The sequence below is a fragment of the Monodon monoceros genome, unplaced genomic scaffold (assembly GCF_005190385.1).
Source record: "Monodon monoceros isolate NGI ecotype Baffin Bay Population unplaced genomic scaffold, NGI_Narwhal_1 Super_Scaffold_13, whole genome shotgun sequence".
NCBI classification, from domain to species: domain Eukaryota; kingdom Metazoa; phylum Chordata; class Mammalia; order Artiodactyla; family Monodontidae; genus Monodon; species Monodon monoceros.
In genome coordinates, this window is record NW_021703769.1 from 15,573,228 (window position 1) to 15,595,822 (window position 22,595).

Consider the following 22,595-nt stretch of genomic DNA (forward strand, 5'->3'; position numbering starts at 1 on the left):
TCCATGTTCATAGCAGCAGTATTCACAAGTCATGAGACAGAAGCAACCCATATATCCAACAACAAATGAACAGATAAACAAAGTGTGGTGGATAAATACAAAGAAATACTACTGGACTTCCCTGGTGGTACAGTGGTTAAGAATTCACCTGCCAATGCAGGCGACACAGGTTTGAGCCCTGGTCTGGGAAGATCCCACACGCCGGGGAGCAACTAAGCCCATGCGCCACAACTACTCAGCCTGTGCTCTAGAGCCCGTGAGCCACAGCTACTGAGCCCTCATGCCACAACTACTGAAGCCCGCACGCCTAGAGACCGTGCTCAGCAACAAAAGAAGCCACCACAATGAGAAGCCCACGTGCCGGCACCGCAACGAAGAGTAGCCCCCACTCGCCACAACTAGAGAAAGCCCACGCACAGCAGTGAAGACCCAATGCAGCCAAAAATAAATAAATTAATCTTTTTAAAAAAGAGAGAAAAGAAATACTACTCAGCCTTAAAAAGGGAGGAAATTCTGACATGTCCTACAATATAGATGGACCTTGAGAACATTATGGTGGGTAAAAAAAGCCAGTCACAAAAAGACAAATATTGTTTGATTCCACTAATATGTGGTTGTTAGTCAAACTCAGAGATAGAAAGTAGAAAGGTGGTTGCCACAGGTTAGAGGAAGTGAGAAATGAGGAGTTATTGTTTAATAGGTATAGAGTTTCAGTTTGCCAGACGAAAAAAGAGTTCTGGAGATGCGTGGTGGTGACGGCTGCACAACAATATGGATGTACTTAATATCACTGGACTGGACACCTGAAAATGGTTAAAATGGTGCATTTCACATTATGTGTATTTTACCACAATTTAATAAAAGAGGGGGGGAAAGGAAAATAAAACACAGAAAGACAATTCAATGAAATTAGGAAAACAATACATGAACCAAATGAGAAGTTCAATCAAGAGAGAGAAATCATGAAAAGAACCCAACAGAAATTCTGGAGCTGAAGAACACAATGAGTGAAATGCAAAATGCAGTTAATACAGAAAAGCTTCTACAGCAGACTTGATACAGCAAAAGAACAATCTATTAAAAGACAGATCACTTGCTGCTATCCATTCAGAGGAAAACAAAAGATAAAAAGAATGAAAAAGAATGAAGAAAACCTATGTGAATTATGGGATGCCAACAAGAAAAAAATCTACATATTACTGAAGTCCCAGAAGGAGATGAGAAGGAGAAAGCAGCAGAAAGCTTAGTTGAAGAAATAATGGCTGAGAACTTCTCAAATCTGGGGAGAGATTTTGGACATCCAAGTTCATGAAGCTCATAGGCCCCCAAAAAGAGTTAACACAAAAAGATCTTCTTGAAGCTACATTATAATAAAACTGTAAAATCGGAGACAAAGAACTTTAAAAGCAGCAAGAGAAAAAAAATTCGTCACATACAAGGGAGTCCCCATAAGGCTATCAGTGGATTTCTCAGAAGAAACCTTACAGGTCAGGAAAGAGTAGGATGATGTAGTCAAAGTGATAAATGCCTACATTAAGAAAAAAGAAAAATCTCAAATTACCTATTTTTACACCTCAAGGACCCAGAAAACAAACAAACAACTAAGCCCAAAGTTAGCAGAAGGAGGGAAATAACAAAGATCTGAGCATAAATAAATGAAATAGAGACCAGAAAAACAAAATTAACAAACCTTTAGCTAGACTAATCAAGAAAAAAGAGAAAAGATTCAAATAAATAAAATCAGAAATGAAAGGAGTCATTACAAGTGATATCATAGAAATACAAAAGACTCCTCTGAACAACAGTACGCCAACAATTTGCATAACCTATAAGAAATGGATAGATTCCTAGAAACATCCAATTTACCACAACTGAATCATGAAAAAATAGGAAATCTGAACAGACCAATAATACTGAGTAAGGACATTAAATCAGTAATCAAAAACCTCTCAACAAAGAAAAGCCCAGGACTTGATGGCTTTACTAACTCCACCACAAACATTTAAAGAAGAATTAACACCAGTCTTTCTCAAACTGTTTAAAAAGAAAAAAACAAACTAAGGAGAAGGGAAAATTTCCAAATCATTTACCAGGTCAGCATTACTGTCACACCAAAGCCAGACAAGAACACTACAAGGAAAGAAAAATTACACGCCAATATTCCTGCTGAATACAGATGCAAAAATCTTCAACAAAACACTAGCAAACTGAATTCAAAAGCGTATTAAAAGATCATATACTGTGATCAAGTTGAATTTATCCCTGGGATGCAAGAACGGTTCACAATATGCAAATCAATAAATGCAATACACATTAACAGAAATGAAGGATAAAAACCATATGATCATCTTAATAGATGCAGAAAAGGCATCTGACAAAAATCAACATCCTTTCCTGATAAAAACTCTGAACAAATTAGATATAGAAGAAATGTACCTCAACATAATAAAGCCGTATATGACAAGCCCACAGCTAACATCATACTCAACAGTGAAAACTTGAAAGCTCTTCCTCTAAGATCAGGAACAAGACGAGGGTGCCCCACTCTTGCCATGTCTATTTCACATAGTACTGGAAATCCCAGCCAGAGGATGGATAGTAACACATTCAACGGTTTCTGGCACCATGTCAAAAACCCAGATATTGAAATAGAACACTTAAATGATAAAAGCCTCAGTAAATCCCTAAAACCCAAAACTGTAACAATATTTTTAATACCCAACTCTTAGAAAAGGAAAAGGAAAATGTCACGTGTACTGTAAGTAACAACAACAACAACAAAAATCAATAAGGTGAATATTTTCCTGTGTTTCGTCAGTGAAGTTGGGAGAAAACAATGCCTCGGTAGCCAGGCGTGCTTTCAGGAGGCTTTCTTCAAAATGTAGGTGGCCTGAGAGTCTTTCCAGGAAGACCTTGAAACACCAGTCTTCTGCACTCTGTGTAGACACTTCAGATCCTACAAAGCATGTAGGGGTTTGTCCTCTGCTAAAATCATGTTAAGAAAACAGAGATCCTGGACCATTCCCAAGCTGGGTTCCCTGCCCACCTGCAAACCACCACCTATTCCAGTCCTGTCCTGCTGGTGTCCCTCCCCACCCTCAGGGTGTTCTAAGCTAGCAAGCAGTTAGCATCAAGTCTGGGCCCTGCCCAACGCCCATCCCTCCCATTGCTCTTAGTTATCAAAAGTCCTTACTCAAAATGGGGTGTTGGTTACAACGGTGTATGTACTTGTCACGTACATTTCACTGTATGTAAATTTTGCCCCAGTTAATAAAAATTGTTTTTAATTAATAAATTGATCCACAATGCTCTGCATGATCTGGCTCTGACGGCTTATCCAAATTTAGCTCGTGCCAAACCTCCCCCTCGCTCAACTGTCCTTTGGACACACTGGAACTTATTTTAGTTCCTCCATGAGCAAACTCTTTCCCACCTCAAGGCCTTCACAGATGTGGCTCTGTCTGTCTTGAATCTCTGCAGCCATCCTACCCCGTCCTATCGCCTTTCTTCCAGTTAAGTCCTCCTCATCCAGCCAGTCTCAGCTTGGGTGCCTTTTCCTCCAAGAAGTCTTCCTTGCTCCCTTCATCTTCAGGTACTAGTACGTGCTCACGTGTGCAGGCCAAGGCACTTCTCTGCTCCCTTAGCATCCTCTACCTCCACCACCACAGCATTTATTACAAACACACATCAGAAAGAAAGGTCCATGGGGACTTCCTTGGTGGCGCAGTGGTTGGGACTCCGCACTCCCAAGGCAGGGAGCCTGGGTTCGATCCCTGGTCAGGGAACTAGATCCCCCATACATGCCGCAACTAAGGAGCCAGCGAGCTGCAACTGAGGAGCCCGCCTGCCAAAATTAAGACCCGGCGCAACCAAATAAATAAATAAATAAAATACATATTAAAAGAAAGAAAGAAAGAACGAAAGGTCTATGACAGCAGGCACTGTGTTTTTATTATTCACTGTTGTAGCCCTAGCACCTGGCACTCACAAATGATCACAAATGATCAGTCAATATTCATGTAATGAATGTCAAATGAAGGGATAAGGTATTAGTCATTCTGATCTAGAACCTTCCTTCCCCATTTTACTGACTCTAACATGCTGCCTGAATTCTGTGTCTGTCATCTCAAATCCGACTGTTAAGTCATCGTAGCTCTGGCTCTAATTCTGCTCAGGTTTCCTACCTCAGAAGAAGACATTTTCTACGTTCAACAGAACTGAAGTTAAGTTGACAACATGTGTTTAGTAGATTAATGTGTACATTTCAGGCACTTCTCCAATCTCTCAGCCAACAGAATTGGTTTGTCTAGACAAGGTTTTACTTGAGATGTTCGGCTACACGGCACTGGTCATTCTGGCCACTCCAGGGCAGCAGTGACTTTAGTCTTTCCTGAGATGGTATTAAGGATGTGACAGCTTTAAGCTTTCCACTTTGGGAAGTAAAGAAAAAAAAAGTAAGCCGACTAAATTCCCTAAAAATTCTCTCCCTTGCAAGGTTGTTATGAGAGGTGGGAAGGAAAATGAGAAGGATGAGTCAGTGTGAGTCAGTGTTAAGGAAAAAACTCTGCTTCTGGTAAACAGTTTGCTCTTTTACAGACAGGATTAGGATTACCCGGCTCCCACTGCTAAAAATACACAAATAACAGGTGGTATATATTATATAAGCAGTTTGAAAACGGAGACTCAGATCATTGACTCTGAAAAAGGAACAGTTAATCAGTGATGGGCCAGACCTTCCCCAGGCCCTGTTTCTTCTTGGAGAGGCCCCAAGACAAAGTAAGTGTTTTCCTTAAGACAGTTAAGATCCTACATTCTCATACTGCTCGCTCAAATGACCTAAAGAAAGGACTGCGCTTCCCGTATAATAACTACCACTGAATGAGCACTTACTCTGTGCTGAAAATGGTGCCTTGGCACTTCATAAAATTCATCTTTAAACTTACAACAGTCCTGTAAGATGGGTATTATTATCAATGTTTTCTAGATAAGGAACCTGGAGCTTGTAGAAGTTAAGTGATTTACCCAGGGTTGCATAGTGGCAGATCTCATTTGGAAGTGCTTATTTCCCTGGGTCCCAGACCCAACTCAGAAATATATACGAAGCACCGTATGCAAGGCACTGTACCAGGTACCACAGGGGATACAAAGAAACGAGAGGTCACTCCAATTATCAGGAAAGCAAAATAAGAAGAAAATGGGACTGCCCAGGAAAGATTCATCTCTATTTCCAGAATCTTGAACAAGGCCTATCACACAGGAGTTGCCCAGGTAATTATGACTGAAATATATGTGGGAGATAAGGGAAACACAAAATCAAACATAACACGAGGCAGTCTGTGGCTAGTGTCATGAGAAAGAATGTGTTGTGGGGGTTTAGGCTATATCTTGATGCAGGGCTCCAAGGAAGATCCACAAACAACATGGCATTTGAGATAAGTTTGACAAATGGAGTTTGACAGGCAACAGTGAAAAGTAAAGACCAATGGAGTACGGGGAGCAGCAGTGTTGGGAATATATCCTCCAGCACCAGCAAAACAGCGAGAAATAAGGCGAACTGAGAGGGCCCTGGGTCTGCTTCAAGTCCCTTTCTATGGAAAAGCACAGGAATTACAAATACGTCCTAGTTGATTCAGATCAATACACGAGAAGACATACCTAACGGTTAAATAAAGCAAGAATTATCATACAGTCTTTCTGGAAGAAAGTGGTGGTGGGGTAGTGGGGGTAGAACTGAATAAACGAATATATGTACACAAATCTAGAACACACGTGCTTGTATAACAAAAAGAGCACTACAGATACGTTCTACCACCTCCAACCCCTCCACACTGAATTATTACAGGACGGGCTCTGCAAGTGCACATTTTCTTTTCATTCGACCTACAGCTCTTTCCTGAGGGGATTAGTTAGGTCAATGACTCCCAACAGGCACAATCACTGCAGGGCCTTCTGGAAATGGGGGAAGAGGGGAGGGCATGTTTGGTTGTCACAATATTTGATTGCTTCCTCACTCAAATGTGTATTTTAATAGGTGAGGACCAGGATGTTAAAAGTCCAGCAAATTGGCAGGCAGTCTTATAGGAACACAAATTGCCCTTACCCTGCCTACCTTTCAAATACCAAGAGATTCATGTAAGTGGAAAACTGTTTATAGTTATCTGAGCCTAGAACTCAATTGCATTTCACGTGGAACAAAGCAATTTTACATGGAGGCAATGTATTTTCCAAGAATGCACAAGGAAGGAAGGATGTAAATACCATGTGAAAGGAAGATAATGCTCTGCTTTGTATTCAGGGGTGAATTATCGTGTCTGTACCATATTTTCAAATAGTTCAGCAAAAATTGAAAAACACACACATACGCAGATAAAGCATACAGCAAAACATTCACGCGGTTTGATCTAGTTATTTGATACAGATGTTCACTGTACTCAAATTTTTTTCTGTATGTTTGAAACTTTTCATAATAAAAAGCTGGGGGGAAATCTGTCTAGCCCCCATTAAGTGAGAGGTCATAATAGAGGCAAGGAGCACAGATTCTAGAGCTTCCCCTCTCGTGCCTCAGTCTCCCCGTCTGTGACATGACGATAATAATAGTACCTACCCACAGAGGTCTTAAAAAGGATTAAATAAGTTAAATGGAAGCTGCTTAGACCAGAGCCTGGAACAGAGCAGGCACTACTGAAGTCACAGCTATTACTACGGTGAACAGTCACCCACCCACACACCTGCTGATTGCTCCATCCCAATTATTTGTACAAGCAGAAAGGTTGGGAATTCTTGACCAGGAGTGATTTTCACACAATTTCCTTCCAGTCAGATCCTTTCTCTCTCTCCCCATTCCTGTATCGGCTCCAGCCAGATAGGTACTACTTAGCCTCTGACACTCAGTGCATTTTCTTCCATCTCTTGACCTTATTCTCTCCCCAGCCCACCTGAATGCCTTTTCTCCTTCCTCTCTCCTAATTCTTACTCATCCTTCAGGACTGCGGTCCTTTATGCAGTTAGCTCTGAACGGCTATGAACAGACATGGAGAACAAAACTTGAAAGGTAAACACCCGCAAACGTACAGGAAATAGTGTACACTTAAGGCCAGGCACCAGCTCCTCTGTGAGCTTTGGCAGGCTCAGCCATCACTTGGCTGTCCTCCTCTGGGGTCCTTCTTCCAGACACTTAGCATAAGACTGCCTTGAAGTGTCAACTACCTTTCAATTTGCAAATCTAAACAGACTTTAAACTCCTTGAGAACAAGGGCTACACCTTTCTTTGCTATCTATCTTCTTAGGCTTCTCACAGCCCCTTGCAGTGGATGCACAATGAAATCTTTCTTTGACCCAGGCTGCTGCATCTGCTCTCTGAAGAACCTGCCCTTGTTTTTAATGCAGCCTCAGATATAAACATGATCCAAAGGCTTTGCCCCACACAAAACACTTCACTTGACAATACCTTTCGTGCTCACATAAAGCAGAGGGTGGTCCCCAAACTTCCAAGCTGCATGTCTGCGTGTTTGGAGGCCAGGGCACATGGAAGTACTGATTGGGTGTCACTTGGTACCCCCCCAGAACATATCGAAAGCCTAGCATGAGCTGGGTCTTCTTTTTCCTCCCAGCAAACCCATCATTCTGCCTGAATTCTCTATTGGGAGGACTAATGTGATTGATGGGTGATGCTCTGAAGGTGACAGGACCAGAGTCCTTTTCCTGCTGTGGTCTCCAAAAGACCACACACATGGTGACAAAGCAAGGGAGAAAAAAAGCATCGCTGCAGACCAGGACTTTGGTCCCAGCACCAGAGCAGAATTCCAGTGAGCTAAGCTGGACCATGCTGTTTATATGGATCCCTTGCTTAGAACCTTCCAGTATCTCCCACTGTACTTAGAATGAGATCCACCCTCATCTTGGTCTGCAAAGCCTGAGGTGACCCGAGCCCTGACTACTGAAACCGTACCACTGAAACCGTACCACTCCCTCTCATTGCCTATCCTCCAGCATCATGGTCCTATCTGTTCTCTAAACAGGACAAACTCAACTCTATTTTAGGTCCTTTGTTCCCATGGCTTCAAGTCACAGTTCTACTACTTACTACTGTGTGACCACAGACAACCTACTCAATTACTTTGAAACTCTGCTTCCTCATCCAGAAGTATTTATCAAGTGCCTACTACATTTGTGTCCTATTCTAGGCACAGGAGATAAAGCAATGAATAGAACAAACAAGGTTCCCACTCTCTTTAGCTCACCTTCTACTGGACCAAAGGCAATTAAATAAAAAAATAATTTCAAACAGAAGTAAATTCTATGAAAAAATTAAACAGAGCAATAGGACAGGTGAATGAAAGTGGATACAGCAGGCTAGATTCAAGGGATCAGGAAGACTGCCTGAGGAGGTGACATTTGAGCTGAGATCTATTATTAAGGGAAACTGGGTAAAGGGTACATGGGATCGCTCTGTATTATTTCTTACAACAGAGTATGAATCTACAATTATCTCAGAAAGCTGAAAAAAAATCACCCTGGCTACTATGTAGTTACTGTGTACATACCTACATAATATGTATACATACATGAAACTTTTTCAATAACTTTAATAATCTGTTTTATTTAACCCAGCATTTCTTAAAGTATCATCATTTCAACATGTAATCAACATAAAAATCATTAATGACATATTCTTGATCTTTGTACTAAGTCTTTGAAATCCATTACGTACAATACATCTCAGGTCGGACCAGCCACATTTCAGGTGAATAGCCACGTATGGCTAACAGCTACCATATCAGACAGCACAACCACAGAGTTCTATGGAAGGTCTTTGATTATAAGCATTGAACTTCCACCCTCCTTTCTCTCTGTACTTGCTCCTCACCCTCCAGTTTTATTGAGATGTAACTGACATATAACACTGTATTAGTTTTACGTGTCCAACCATAACTCTTGTAGTGGGACAAGAAGGGAAGCAGAGATACTGGCAAGCAGGCCGCCGCTGCTGTCACAGTTCACAGTTTGCAGCCGTAGCAGTGTGTGATTTGCTGTTACGGCAATGTAACCAAATGGACCTGGTGTGGCCAGGACAGTGGAAGAGATCAAGGAAGAAGGTCTGTAGCCTAAGCAACTGGGTATTTTGAGTCCTATCTACCTACCAGTGCTGCTGTAAGATTAAAAGAGCTAATATGTGTAAGACGCCCAACACAATGTTAAGCACACAGTAGATACTCAATATATGTCAAAAATGAAAGAAAATTCAATCCTAAAGCTTCAGTACATAAAGAACTAAGGTACATTTCAGATACTGGATAAAATCTCCCAGTTCCTTCAGAAGTTAAAACTAGTTCCCAACTTCATTTTTCAATGATTAACAAGGAGGACCAAGCAGTACATTTAGACCCCTTTCTAACGTCCTTTTCAATCAAAGAAACATAAACATGTATCACAGTGAAGTAAAGGATTCCCACAATTATAAAAATACTAAGTTTTTACTGTCAACCCTCTCAATCTAGAAGTTTCAATTCGATTTAAATTAAAATTTAAATTAGAAGTGACATATTTTCTAATACAACACTGGCTAGATGACTACTAGAGGTGATTTGTGCAGGATCTTTTGAAAAGAAGTATCACCAAAATATACTGGAATTCCAGGAAAAAACAATCGAGTAAAGAGCCTGTGTAATAAAACATTTAAATAGAACAGGCTATGGGAAATAAAGCTAAGAGGTCATATGTCATTGGGGCCAAATAGTGGAATTAAGATCTTGCTCTTTTTGAGCTAAAACTGCATTTTGTATTTATTTGTTTCTGTTATTTGGAGATACAGAATGGGGGGTTAGTTTCTTTGAATGAAGATGTTTATAAAAGTTCAAGACGCTATAAACTACAAATGGTAAGAAGGCCAAATTTTTACTAACTGAAAGAACAAAAATCAAACTTTTAAAAAGTGAAACCTAATGGCAAGTGGTAGTTTGAAAAGGGAAGGTCTTCCTGAGAATTTAAGTTTAGGGCACTGACTTTCTGACCTGGACTTATTATATAACTCTCATACCCAGGAGACATGACAGTTAATTGTCCTGTCGAAACACTGCAGAAATTTATTATAACCATCAGGGATATTCCATGTCTCTTCCCACAGTATCTACTAATTCTTATCTCAGACAGATGTGTGTGTGTGTGTGTGTGTGTGTGTGTGTGGTTTGGATGAATGTTCTGCATAATTAGAATTCTTTGCAGTACTGAGGAGAGAGCAGAGTGTTTAAAACGTAGTCTTCATTTAAAAGAAAAGAAAACTGATTTTTTAAGAGGAATTCTGGTTTTGGGAAAGCTATTTTTAATTAAGAGTTGAGCAAAGTTTTATATGAAAAATATAGACAAATGAAGATACTGTTTATATTTCAAAGATGGTGAAACAGATTCTGCTACAAAATTTTTCCAACATTAATCCCCAGCAAACCGTTCCTTAGGAAAACTATTTTTATCCCTTTATCAACTTGGTTGATAAGTATTTCATTTCCAGTGCAAATATGGACAAGCTATATAAAGCGAAATTGTTTTCATGCTTTAGAAACAAACATTTTGCAAATGAAAATGAAGCTTATTGTACGATAATGTTTATTTGCTAGGCTGACAAATGACTCTGGGGCCCACTAATATCAGGAAGTCTCCAAACAAGTGTCCATACAAGGGACAAGCTTGACTCCCAAAAAGCTCCAAAGAGCACAGTTCCTCCAGATCAGAACACCACTCCAGAAAATTGTGATTAATGTTCATTAATCCAGAACACATTTACATGCATGATTCCACTGCCCTGTGTGGTAGACAGGATGCTATTAGCATTCCTATTTTTCAGATAAGAAACTTCAGTTCAGAAAGTCTGATGTCCAAGGTTACTAAGTGCCACAGCCACCAAACTCAGCCCCCTCAAGCTGTGCAGCAGTGACAGTAATGGCAATGGCAGTGATGGCGGTGACAGGGGCAGCACCTGAGTTGCACTCACCATGTGCTGGGCATTGTTCTTGACACTGTTCATGTGTCAGCTCATGAAACCCTCACAACAACCCTGTGATGGAGGCAGGCAGGTTTGTCTCTGGGCCACCAGCCTCCTCTTTCTCCACGCTGCCCGTCATACAGGCCCTGCTTCCTTCCCCACAAAATCAAAATGGGCACCACAAAGTCTTCACGTTCTCTCTACCCAAATCAAAAATTAGCTCTAAAAAAAAAAAATAGCTCTAAAATGTTAATTGTTGAAGCTAGATGACATGTGATGGGGGTTTCTTTACACTATTCTCTCTACCTTTATGTTTTCAAGTCACCTTATAAACATTTACCATTTTTTTGCTCTCACATGGAATCTAAGCTATTGAAGAGGACAGAACACTATCTACTAACAATGAATTCAAAGGAAATATTATGAAAGATGGCTATGTAATAATAGAAAGTGACACTCATTCACTCTTTACATGAACATAAATTGAGGGCCCGTATGTTAGGACGTGTAAAGGTCCAATGAAGGACTGCTGTCCTCAACAAGCTAAGCGTTTAGTAGCAGAATCAAAACGAATGCAAAAGTAATTACAAAGGAGGACTATTTGTGATAAATGTAATAAAAAGAAAAGTTCAAACCAAGTGCTATGTGAATTGGAAAAAGAAGTCGCATCAGGACAAATTGCATTACACTGATTTTTCTAGGACAGTCCAAACTTTTTGGTGTATTAAACACTAAACATTACCTAAAATCTGCGAATGGCCCACAAAAAGAAATGGAGCTAAATCCAAAAGCAAAATTAGGACTGGAATGTCCACATGCCCTCTGTTATGGGATTATAATGATTTCTGGACCAAAATCCAGGCCTCTCGGTAAAAAGGGGCTAGCATTCCTCCCAAGTCCTTAGATTAAAACATACTGATTGGAGAAGGTTTTGCTGTAAAGAAGCTCAACGGTGCACCATCTCTAACACAAAACACTGAGAAATAATATAAATGTCCACCAACAGGGTTTGGTGATATCATTCATTTCAACGGATGCACAGTAATCCCTACATAACAATTTTAAAAGAAATAAAATAGAAGCTCTCACCCTGATGGGATCAGGATTAATAATGGTAGAATCCATTACAGGAAATGATTTCCAGTTTTTACTGGAAAGCCACTTGTGAAGTAGTCCAAAAGCAAAAATCCTACATTTTGATGAATTTTTTCTCCCAGTCTTTTCAGTGGTCTCTTCCACCTCTAAATTGACAAGAACTTTTTTATACTCATTCATTTTTACCAGGTCTTTTAAACATTCAACTTATTTTTCACAAAAGCAATGTCTTTTTTTGGTCCTCATTTTTTTTCATTAGTTTACCTCACAATTATTTTGTAATTACAATAACAAGTAAAACTGGGATAAACAGGCTTGGGGGCAAAGCCAACTGACTCTTGATTCTCATCATCATCGTCCTGGCAAATACTTATCATGTGTCTAGTATGTGCCAGCCACTGTTCTAAGTATTCTACGTACATTAAGTCCTTTACTACGCAATAACAGTCTAAGTACTACTGTGACCATCACTTTACAAATAAGGAAACTGAGGCACAGGGAAGTTAAGTAACTTGCTCGAGATCTTACAACTAGTAAATGGCAGACTGAGAATTCAAACCCAGGCAGCCTGGTTCTAAGTTCGCGACTCGGACCACTAAAACTCCCTAAAACCAAATGGAAGAGAGCTGCAGTGCGCTGGTGCTCTAGAGCAGTGCCGTCCAACAGAACTTTCTGCAATGATGGAAATGCTTTATACCTGGGCTGCTGAATTCAGTAATCACCAGTCACATGTGGCTACTGAGATTGAGAAACTGGATTTTTAATTTAACTTTAATTAACTAAAATTTAAACAGTAACATGTGGCTAGTTGCAATTATATTGGCCACACCATGATATATATATATATATACATATATATATATCACAATGTGGTTAAATGGAAAATATGAATTATAAAACATTATATCAAGTATGTCTCATTATTGGATTAAAAAACCATGAACAGAAAGATAGTAAACACATACAAAACTGTGGTTTCCTCCAAAGGGAGGGTATGGAGGACACGGTTGGCTGCGTGGTGGGCACTGTGCATTGCCAGACCTATAGCCATTTTCTCTCTCTTCCACAGCAAGAGAATTCCTCTGCTGCTGGGAACAGCGACGTGTCCAGCTAAGAAACTACATTCACCAGCCTCCTTCACAGATATAAATGGATAATGAGATGTAAACTGTACGTGCTGGCTGGGGCTTCTGGTACTTGAAAGGGTGTCCTTTGCCCTCCCTTCTGCTACTTCTTCCCGCTTCAAGGAAGGACTGTTTGGTTAGAGAGCCAGAAGCCCACTTGTGACCACAAGGTGACCATGAGAATGCCAGCCGTGTGCTAAGGATGGTGAAGCAGAAAGAGAAAAGGCTAGACTGTGGCACTGTGGCACTGCCATGCCAGCAACAGACTGCCTATTTCGGACTTAATGTTTTTTGAAAGAAAAATAAATAACCCGTCTTATTTAAAGCCTTGTTACCAGCAGCCAACGCAAATCCTAGCTGACCAATCTACTCAGTGTCCATTCCTCCTAGTCACAGAAAAACTTTCTTCCTAACAGACACGCAATTCTGTTCCTGATTGGCCTAAATATAATTTCATCCCCCTCGTAAATAACTTGTTTAGGAACCAGGCCGAGGCCAATAAGGCATGGCATTGCCCTGGTGACAGGAAGTGGTTCAGGAATGGGCACATGACCCAATTCAGGCCAATGACATTGTAGGATTAGTATGGGGGGGTGGGGGGTTCTGAGAAAATTCTCATTCTTAGCAGATCAGAGGAAGGAAGGATCTTTCTACTGCTTTGGTAGGTGCCGTACATGGATCTGGGGCCCAGAACTGCTGCCCATATTTTGCTGCTGGCCTGAGCATGAAGCCAACACCCCAGGGAGGACACAACCAAGAGATTCACAGCGCAAGCAGCCTGAGACAGTGGATTACGTTAATGCTGAATTCTGTCCTACTTCTGGGGCAAGTACAAGTTATGTGAGCCAAAAAATATCCCCACTCTAGAGAGATCATCTTAGAGGCAATCGACTAGGTGCTAAGTGTTATTCAAATATTGTGAGAAAGGCAAATGAGTGAGGTCTTCCCAAGGGGCATGCAAAGTTGGGCACTGGGTCCTTAATATTTCTGTGCCTTTTCCATACAGGCCTGATAAAGAAGTTATTATACAGTAAGTTACCAAATACTGAGTTACTTAGGAGAACTTTTTGTTCGTCTACAGGCTTTTCCAAAGAAGGTTACTGAATAAGTGCACGTTTCAAAGGTCTTATAACAATCCTAACAGCTGGCAGATAATGTCAAGTACTTACTACCTGCCAGACCTTGTGCTGAGCCCTTTATCTCATGCAATCCTCACAAGAGATGAGGAACTCTCATTACATCCATTTTACAAGTGAGGAAATGCTGAAGCTTAGAAAGAAAGGTTAAGTAAAAAAAGAAGCAGACTCACAGATACAGACAACAAACTAGTGGTTACTAGTGGGGAGAGGGAAGGGGGAGAGGCAATACAGGGGTAGGGGGAAAAAGGGTTATTATGAAATTATATAAAATAATGTTTGTGAAACTTTTGAAAATTATAAAGCACTACAGAATTTTTAGAAACTCATTCAATAAAACAATTAAAAGTTAAATTTTTTTTAAAAAGATGATCCTCCTATTCACGTGCTAATCACAATAAGGGCTTTTCTACAGTTATCAAGCAAAATAAAACATTTTTCAAACATTAAAAAAAAAAGAAAGAAAGGTTAAGTAACTTGTAGAAGAAAGTAGAAAGGGCCAAGATTTGAACTCATGTCCAAAGGACTCCAATGCCTCCTAACCATGCCTTTGTACTGCTTCCTTTGGACACATAAGAACACATCTATGATTTCCGTGAGACTGCACTATTTTTAAAATATTCTGTTCTCTTGACCCTCTAAGTATACTATACTCATCAGAACACAAGTCCCAACTTTTTGGTTTGGATAAGATGGCCATACATACCACATACAACAAGCAGAGATCATCGAGAACCACTGAATGTTAAACCCTATGCACACAAGAAAGCAATATAATTACATATGTTTAATTTATGTTGAAAATTCAGATTAGATAACCAGCTCTTCTTTTTCAAGTTTCCTTTTGGTGGTAAGTAGAAGCACATAGCAGGTAGGCTTGTGGAATTGGGAATGGGAGAAAAGAAGATAACTCACATTTAATAAGCCCCTTGTAGCAGTCTCATTTTATAATGGTTAACTCTCAAAGGACCTCATGAGATATTTCACAGATAAGGAAACCAAGACTACAAGACCTTGCCCGAGGTCACCGTGATCTGCCTGAAATCCAAGGTCTTGTTCTTCCCGCTATACAACTCTGCATTCCTACAAGTTCTAGCATTTTCAAAATACTGGCTGAAAGAGACCAATGGCTCTGAAGCCACAGGAAAGCTACACCATTTTTAGGAGCCTCTCTGGAAATATCATTTTAATTAAGTTTCAGTTACTTTCAATCATAGTGACTTCAGCTTGAATAGATTATCCATAAGAAAAGAACCTAAATTGAAAAGATCTAACGCCTCAGATTTTAACTTAAAAACCACAAGGAAGGCTTCCCTGATGGCGCAGTGGTTGAGTCCGCCTGCCGATGCAGGGGACACGAGTTCGTGCCCCGGTCCGGGAAGATCCCACATGCCGCGAAGCGGCTGGGCCCCTGAGCCATGGCCGGCTGAGCCTGCGCGTCCAGAGCCTGTGCTCCGCAACGGGAGAGGCCACAAACAGTGAGGGGCCCGCGTACCGCAAAAAAAAAAAAAAAAAAAAAAAACCACAAGGAAACAGGTATTATGTTTTAGATAAACTAACTTATAATATATACAGTATTTATTTTCTTAGGCAGCAAAATACAATCAGTAAGCAGTAGAATGCTAGGCTTTGGTACAAGAGTTCAAACAGAAACACAGTCTAGTCCTAGAAGTACACTGGCTACAGAGAATCACTTTTTAAATAAATCACCCCAATCTGCCTCATATACGACTAAACAGCCTCATAATAAATTGTTTATGAAAACTTAGAAGTTATATTTTTAAATGACATTTGTATATGAAACCTTCATTCTCTAGGCAGTTGAGATGCCCAAATAGAGAATGTTACAGCATAGAATTACTCTGACACAAGTAAAAATTAAATTAAAAACAAAAACGAAACATTTTGCTCTGTTTCTTTGTTTACAAGGTATCACCTGCCTATGTATCTCCCCCAAATCCTACCATTTTCAGAGCCACTCAACTAGGTGCTAATCTCTCTAATATTGGCAGCTATTAGCTGTCTCAAACCAAAGGAATCATTTTTTCAGTAAGAGGCGTGTGCCACCAGTCCATATGGAAGCCAAGGCAGCAGCTGAAAAATGAAACTGAGCAGGGGGTAGCAGGAAGCTTAACCAATCAACACTGTGAAACATATTTCAGAAATAATAGACACATAGATCAACGGAAGAGAATTGAGTTGAACTGCCCAGAAATAAACCCACACATATATGGTCAATTAATTTTCTTCAAAGGAGTCAAGAATATACAATAGAAAAAAGATCGTGACTTCAATAGTATTGGGAAAACTGGGCAGCCACATGCAGAAGAATAAACCTTGACCACTTCTTACACCATATACAAAAATCAACTCAAAATGGATTAAAGACTTGAACATAAGACCTGAAAGCATAACACTCCTAGAAGAAAACAAGGAGGGGTAACCTCCTTGACGTCAGTCTTGGCAAAGACTGGATCTGACACCAAATGCAAAGGCAACAAAAGCAAAAATAAACATGTGGGACTACATCAAACTGAAAAGCTCTGTACAGCAACGGAAACCATCAAAAAAATGAAAAGGCAACCTACAGAATGGGAGAAAATATTTGCAAATCACATACCTGATAAGGGGTTAATTTCCAAGATATATAAAGAACTCATGCAATGCAAAGAAAAACAATCTGACTAAAAAAAACCGTCAGAGGACTTGAATAGACATTTTTCCAAAGAAGGCATACGAATGGCCAACAGGTACCTGAAAAGGTGCTCAACATCACTAATCATCAGGGAAAGACAAATCAAAACCACAATGAGATATCACCTCACACTTGTTAAGATGGCTTTTCTCAAAAAGACAACAGATTACAAGTGCTGACAAGGACGTGGAAAAATGAGAACCCTTGGGCACTGTTGGTGGGAATGTAAATTGGTGCAGCCACTATAGAAAGCAGCGTGGAAGATTCTCAAAAAATTAAAAATAGAACTACCATATGACCCAGCAATTCCACTTCTGGGTATTTGCCCAAAGGAAATGAAATCTCTATTTTGGAAAATGATCTGCATCCCCAAGTTCACGGCAGCATTATTTACAATAGCCAAGACATGGAAACAACCTAAGTGTCCATCGACAGATGAATGGATAAAGAAAATATGGTGTGTGTATATATATACACTCACACAATGAAATACTAGTCAGCCATAAAAAGGAAATACTGTCATTTAAAACAACATGGATTACAGAGTGAAATAAGTCAGAAAGAGAAAAACAAATACCGTATGCTAACACATATATATGGAATCTAAAAAAAAAAAATGGTTCTGAAAAACCTAGGGGCAGGACAGGAATAACGATGCAGGTGTAGAGAATGGACTTGAGGACACGGGGAGGGGGAAGGGTAAGCCGGGAAGAAGTGAGACAGTGGTATGGACATATATACACTACCAAATGTAAAATAGATAGCTAGTGGGAAGCAGCTGCATAACACAGGAAGATCAGCTCATCAGCTAGGTGCTTTGTGACCACCTAGAGGGGTGGGATAGGGAGGGTGGGAGGGAGATGCAAGAGGGAGGAGATATGGGGATATATGTATATGTATAGCCGATTCACTTTGTTATAAAGTAAAAACTAAAAACAAAACAAAACAAAAAACATGGATGAATCTTGAGGGCATTATGCTAAGTAAAATAAGTCAGACAGAAGACAAATACTGTATGATCTCACTTATATGTGGAATCCAAAAAGAAAACCGAACTCATAGATACAGAGAACAGACTGGTGGTTGCCAGTTGCCAGAGACAGGTGGCAGGGGTCCGGGCAGGGGTAGATAGGTGAAATGGGTGAAGGTAATCAAAAGGTACAAACTTCCAGTTATAAGGCTAGTAAGTCCTGGGGATATAACGTATAGCATGGTGACTAGTAAAAATAACGTTATTTGTATATTTGAAATTTGCTAAGAGAGTAAATCTTAAAAGTTTTCATTACAAGAAAAAAAAATTGTAACTATGTGTGGTGATGTTTGTTAACTAAACTTGTGGTTAATCGTTTCATAATACATACATATATCAAATCATTATGGTGCACAGCTAAAACTGATACAATGTCATATGTCAATTATATCTCATATTTTAAAAATCCTTCTAATACTGTTTTAATCATTTAATCAATAAGGAGAGGTTAAAAATATACATAAATTAAGTTCGTTATCAAAAAAGAAAGAAGAAAAAAAATGACAAAAAAAGAGGAAAAATAATCATAGCAGCTAATATTTACTGAAGGGTTCCCATGAACAGGCTATGTTAAGTGCTTTAACTACATAGGCAATCCTTAGAACAACTGTAGCAGTAGGTACTATTATTAAAGAACTTACTCAACGCCACACATTTATTCAGAATATTACAATATTCAGAATATGGTAAAGCCTTGAAACTTTGCTCCCGCATTTACTGGTTGATTCTGAGCAACAGACACTCTCGGATTCCAGTCTCCACAGCTTTAAAATGTTAACTGCACGACACAGTGCAACATCTGCATTTCCTAGGCCTCCGTGGCTGGTGTCACTAAATACCCCACCCACTCATGTCCTAGCCAATCCTAATCAGGGCAGGAACAAATATTAGGACTACTTTTGTTACCACTGTGAGCCTGGGAGGAATGGCTGCTCTCACCCCACTGCCATGCCCCAGAAGCCAGCCAAGAGGCTGAGTCAGTTTCTCCACAGGCCCAGTCCTGACTTCTCTCCTTTTCCCAACCAACTCATACTGATGAGACTCCAGCATGCTTTCAATGATGTCAGTGCTGTCTGAAATCATCTACCCCACCTCAAGGGTAACAGACAATCGAAAGTATCTATATATGAAAATCCCTGGAGAGTTCACATTTCTCCATGCATTCAATCCAAATGGAATAGTAGAGGATTAGGTTATTGGGGGTAATGTAATTTTGGTTAACTGGCGGTCACCCAAAAAATCTTTTAAATGACATTCTAAAATGGATCAATGTACTGCACTATTTTGTAAGTAGTAGATTTGAACATAATTGAACCCTTGGCTGAGAAATTTGCTACATCTCAGGGTGGTCATCTAAACACTGGAACAATATGGTTTTGAACATGCCCGCAATGTGGAATACATTTTATACCATTGGCTTACACATACATAAAAAGGGCTGAAAAAAAGTTTTACAAAAGAAAGCTTATTCTTAATATATGAGATATAATCTTTCTTCTGTTCTATTGGGGGTTTTTTCCCACTAAAAGAAAAAAATATGCTGGAACTCCTCTCCCAAATAATTCCTCTACCTACTAATTCCCAACCTACTGTAGGTAACAACCTACGGTTTGCAAAGCACTGGTACAAGCAGCCCTTCACAGTGTGGTTTTGCCAGCACATAAGACCAACCCAGAAAAGCAATGTTGTAAGTAACCAGTATTGGACAGAACATACAGGCTGTTTTCTTAAAAAATATATATTAAGCTGAATTATTAACTGAGGGAATTTTCTCCACCTACCAGAGGGGAAAATACATGACAGTCGTGCAAAGGTTTCCTTTAATCAGGAGACAGTGGGATTTAACAGAGCACATGACTTGGCATCAGGAAAACCTGTATTCATTTTGCAACCCCCCCCCATGAAATCAATCTTGGCAATGATAATTAACAGCTGCTAAAACCATTCTGTGAAAGGCTACTGAGAAACTTACAATGAAGGGATCGTTCCAACAAACACCTGAACCCAATGATCAATCTTAATATCACATAAGGTGAGAGCCAGCCTTTACTGCCTGCTGATATGATACACAGCACCACCCATAAAGTACAATGGACAAAAAAATAAAGGGAATGGAGGAACACATTAAAGGGATATAACCAGCCAAATCCAGAGTAGTTGTACAGGACAAATGACCTGATTTTTCAACAAATAAAGGGCAAGCGCGGGGGGGGGGGGGGGGGGGGGGGAGAAGAGACGAAATTGCTATAGATTCAAAGATTTACGAGACTATCACCCAGATGTAATAGGTGGTCCTTGTTTGGATCCCAATTCAAACAAACCAACTGTAAAAAGACATTTATGAGATAACTGCGGAAACTGAATACCAAGCGGATACTAGGTAATATTTAGGAATTACTATGTTCATTTTCTTAGGTGTGATTATAGGGAGAAAAAGGGGGTGAAAAAAATCCTTACCTCTTAGATGTATATTAAAGTATTTATAGATGAAATGATATGATGTCTAGGATTTGCTTTAATATAATCTAAGGTGGGGAGGGAGTGGGGGCTATAGATCAAATAAAACTGACCATATGTTGGTATCTGTTGAAGCTGGGGTATAAGGTATTATACCATCTTTTGTACTTTTGTATATGTTTAAAACTTTCCATAATAAGAAACTATAATATAATAAGAAAACCTGGATTCAAACTCCGGAATTCATTAGATGTAGGAGCTGGGAGGTTTCTTAAATCCTTTGATCTTCAATTTCCTCATCTGAAAACAGAAATGATAATCCCTATTTAAGAGTTACTGGGAGGAATGAAATGAGATCATGGGTTCACATCTTTCGGACATGCAGCTCTCATAAACTGCAAAACACTTAAGAACATCAGCACGATAGTTAATTCCCTCTCTGCAATGCTCTGGAAGCAGAGACACATTACAGGTTTGTGGGAATAGAAACAGGTAATAAGCTGAATCCATTTGAACTCTCAACAATTTTTGTTTTGTAGTAATCCTTTAATAAGACACTGTTTACTTCACTGGCCCCTTTCTCCCCAAAGGAGAGTGTCAAAGATATTGCAATCAATTGCAGGTCTTGCACCTTCCCTGGTGGCACAGTGGTTAAGAATCCACCTACCAATGCAGGAGACGCGGGTTCGAGCCCTGGTCCGGGAAGATCCCACATGCCGCGGAGCAACTAAGCCTGGGCGCCACAACTACTGAGCCTGTGCTCTAGAGCCCGTGAGCCACAAGTACTGAAGCTGCGTGCCACACTACTGAAGCTTGTGCACCTAGAGCCTGTGCTCTGCAACAAGAGAAGCCATTGCAATGAGAAGCCCTCACACTGCAATGAAGACTAGCCCCCGCTTGCCGCAACTAGAGAAAGGCTGCGCGCAGCACCGAAGACCCAACACAGCCAAAAATAAATAAATAAAATCTTTAAAAAAAAAATTGAAAGTCTCTAACTTGAGCTGTTTATATTTCTTGTTTACTTTCCCAATTATATTTCCCCTGCTAAAGATAGAAAGTAATTTTCAGGAGACTGTGTTAAGATACAACTGAATGCAATTAGGAATCAAGGTAATCTAAATAGGACTTTGTTTAAAATATTCCAGGTGCTTTGAGAAGAATAGATTTGCATCTTCCAGCATTAATGCTTCATCTCAAATAAAAGGAAATTAACAAAGGTTCAAGTCTAAGTAACACAAAGGGAAATCTGTCACTATCTGGCTTCAGCCTGCAGAATGGGTTGGCGGGAGCCAGGGTCATCTTTCTATAATGCGAATCTGATTAAGTCATTTCCCTTCCTTTCAATGGTTTCCCTCTGCTTTCAGGAAAGAGTCCAAACTCCTGAACAAAAAGGCTCAGGTGGCTCTCCAGCCTTATTTCCTCCCTCCTCCCCTAGTCTAAGCCCCTTCTCCCCACAGGCCCCCAAGGCTTCATCCTCCACTCCTTTCTCCCTTACCTCTTAGTTGTCAAGTCCTGTTGATTCTCCTGAAATGTCTCTCAAATCTGCCCACTCCATTCCATTCCTGCTGCCACTGCCCTAGACCAGGCCCTTTTTTTTTAACCTCTACTCCCCCATCTCCCTAAATAGGATATATCCTTATTGCTTTTTCCAATTATGAAAGCCATTCGTGCTCATAAAAAAGAAAAATAAGGCAATAAGGAAAGGAATAAAAGTCTCCCCATGATCTCAGGACACAGACATAAAGAACTTATCTTTCTGGCACATTCATGTTTGTAGCAGCATTATTCAAAACAGCCAAAAGGGGAAAGCAACCCAAATGTCCATCTATGGAATGGATAAACAAAATGTGTTCATAAATACAATGTAGGTACAAAATGTGTATATCCACACATGGAATATTATTTAGCCTTAAAAAGGAAGGAAATTCTGACACATGCTACAACATACACAAACCTTGAGGACATTATGTTAAGTGAAAAAAGCCAATCGCAAAAAGACAAATATTGTATGATTCCACTTATATGAAGTATCCAGAGTGGCCAAATCCATAGAAACAGAAAGTAGAATGGCGGTTGCCAGGAG

General features: G+C 40.0%; 1 protein-coding gene across 2 annotated transcripts in view; it reads right to left on the bottom strand.

The window, feature by feature from the left end:
• The window catches only part of PKIG (cAMP-dependent protein kinase inhibitor gamma), a 101,545-nt gene that overhangs the window by 75,543 nt on the left and 3,407 nt on the right, over window positions 1-22,595 (bottom strand). The window contains exon 2 of one of the 2 annotated variants that reach the window (XM_029222235.1): window positions 20,736-20,812. The exons of the other annotated variant lie outside the window; for it this stretch is intronic. The gene's annotated coding sequence lies outside the window, so the exon portion shown is untranslated. The remainder of the gene's footprint in view (window positions 1-20,735; window positions 20,813-22,595) is intronic. 2 annotated transcript variants of the gene reach the window in all.